The following is a 2,875-nucleotide window of genomic DNA, read 5'->3' as shown; positions in this document are numbered from 1 at the left end:
GCCATGAAGTGATGGGACTAAGTGCCATGATCTTAGGTTTTTGAATGTTGAATTTTAAGCCAACTTCTCACTTTTCTCTTTCACTGTAATCAAGAGGTTTGTTAGTTCCTCTTTACATTCTGCCATTAAGAGTGGTATCATTTGTTTATCTGAGGTTGTTGCTATTTCTCGTGCTGATCTTGATTCCAGTCTCTGATAAATCCAGCCCAGCATTTTGCATGATGTAGTCTGCACAGAAGTTAAATAAGCAGGGTGACAATATACAGCTTTGTTTTACACCTTTCCCAATTTTGAACTGGTCAGGTGTTCCATGTAAGGTTCTAACTGTTGCTTCTTGACCTACAAATAATTGGTCACTCAGGAGACAGGTAAAGTGGTCTGATATTCCCATCTCTTTAAGAGTTTTCCATAGTTTGCTGAGATCCACACAGTCAAAGGCTTTTATGTAGTCAGTGAAGCAGAAATATATGTTATTTCTGGAATTCCCTTGCTTTCTCTATGGTTCAACAATTGTTGGCAATTTTATGCTATGGGGTAACTATTTATAATAATAAACTTCATTTGAATAATATTTAGTTAGTAAAACTATAAATATACACATAGAATAATTAACATTAGAATGGTAATTCTAAATACATTAACAGTTTAAAGAACAGTACAAATACTTAGTCTGCATTTTTTATGTATCAATACTTTGCTATTCACATTACATTTTTGTTCCTTATAGAAACCCTCCGTATAAGGTAAGAATATATCTATTTACAAGGAAGAAACATCAGTTCTGGCAATTACTTAGCCTTTTCAAGATTAGAAAACACCCCCATTAATTAGATAATATAAATAATATCACATTAAAGACCACAAGGGAGCTTACGCCTTCTGACTAGGTGAGCTTCAGCTAGGTTTTCGTGAACATCGAAAAATGATCTATGACCCTTTAACTTGGGAGAGGGATTCACCTCATGAAAGGTGATTGTCTTCATCCCACATTCCTGACACTTTTTTCCTCATTAAAGTTCTGCCATCCATTTTTCTAAACTTATCCAGTAAAGAAGTTATTTTCAGTGAAACAGAATAAATTAGAATCCAATCTTAAGCCTCTCTCTCTCTCTCAAGCAAAAGATAAAGTTTTGTGTGTGTGTGTGTGTAGAGCTGATTTAGAATTTATGAGGGAACATACATCAACATAATAAAGGCCATGTATGAGAAACCCACAACTTATATACTCAGTGGTGAAAAATGGAAAGATTTTTCCTTAAAAATAGAAATAACACTATAACACTCTCACCATTCTTGGTCCAGTTGGCTTGGATAAAATGTTAGTGGATGATATTGGTGATGTAACCATTATTAATGATGGTGCAACCATCCTGAAGCTACTGGAGGTAGACCATCCTGCAGCCAGTTTCTTCAAGACAAAGAAGTGGGAGAAGGGACCACCTCCATGGTTATTATTGCACCTGAACTTCTAAAAAATGCAAATGAACTGGTCAAACAGAAAATTCATCCCACATCAGTTATTAGTAGCTATTGACTTGCTTGCAAGGAAGCAGTGCATTATATCAGTGAAAATCTGATTATTAACACAGATGAGCTTGGAAGGGATTGCCTGATTAATGCTGCCAAAATCATTGGAATAAATGGTAATTTCTTAGCAAATATTGTGGTAGATGCTTTGCTCACTGTTAAATACACAGATGTCAGAGTTCAGCCTCTCTATCCAGTCAATTCCATTAATATTCTGAAAACCTACAGGAGAAGTCAGATGGAGAGCATGTTCACCATTGCTCAACTGTGTGGTAGGATCCCAAGACATGCCCAGGAGAATAGTTAATGTAAAAATTACTTGTCTTGACTTCAGCCTGCAGAAAACAAAAATGAAGCTTGGTGTACAAGTGGTTATTACAGTATTTTGTGGAGACTGGTGCTATGGCAGTTGGAAGAGTTTTTAAAAGAGACCTTAAATGCATTGCTAAAGCTTCCAGAGCAGCTATTCTGTCAACCTGACCAATTTGGAAGGTGCAGAAACTTTTGATGCTTCAATGATGGGACAAGCAGAAGAGGTGGTACAAGAATTTGTGATGATGAACTGATCTTGATTATAAACACTAAGGCTCTTACCTCTGCATCAGTCATCTTATGTGGGGCAAATGATTCCACGTATGATGAGAAGGAGCTCTCCTTACATGGTGCCCTTTGTGTGGTGAAGAGTGTTTTGGAGTCACAATCTGTGGTTCCAGGTGGGAGTGCTGTAGAGGCAGCCTTTTAAATATGCCTCAAGAACTAGGCAACCAGCATGGACACCCAACAACAGCTAGCTACTGTGGAGTTTGCAAGATCTCTTCTTGTTATTCTCAATACTCTGACAGTTAATGCTGCCCAAGACCCCATGGATCTGGTTGCAAAATTAAGAGTTTCTCATAAAGAGGCTCAAGTTGACCCAGAACTCACAAATCTAAAATGAATTGGTCAGTGGTATATCCATGACAACAAACAAGAAGCAGGGAAGGTTGAACCAACCATAGTTAAAGTGAACAGTTTGAAATTTGCAACTGAAACTGCAATTATCATTCTTTAAATTGATGATCTTATTAAATTATACCCAGAAAAAGAAGATTATGAGCATGGAGGTTATGGAGATGCTGTTCACTCTGGAGCCCTTGATGACTGATTTGATTTATTTATAGCAATGTCAGATGTAGCTTTCTTGTACCTCAAGTATTACATGTTGAAGTGCAAAGGCTGTCAAAAAAAAAAAAAAAAGCAAGGTGCATTTCTATGGACTAACAACAAAGCATCTGAAAAAAAATTTTTTAATTAACCCATTCACAGTAGATTTAAAAATGTAAAATAGTTAAGAATAAATTTAATCAAG

General features: G+C 36.5%; 1 pseudogene; it reads left to right on the top strand.

The window, feature by feature from the left end:
* The first annotated feature begins 1,283 nt into the window (after window positions 1-1,283).
* On the top strand, window positions 1,284-2,671 carry LOC113902075 (annotated as a pseudogene).
* Window positions 2,672-2,875: the final 204 nt, after the last annotated feature.

This window comes from Bos indicus x Bos taurus, chromosome 12, assembly GCF_003369695.1.
Source record: "Bos indicus x Bos taurus breed Angus x Brahman F1 hybrid chromosome 12, Bos_hybrid_MaternalHap_v2.0, whole genome shotgun sequence".
NCBI lineage: Eukaryota > Metazoa > Chordata > Mammalia > Artiodactyla > Bovidae > Bos > Bos indicus x Bos taurus.
Note: the sequence above shows the minus strand (reverse complement) of the source record. Positions and strands in the feature narration are given on the sequence as shown.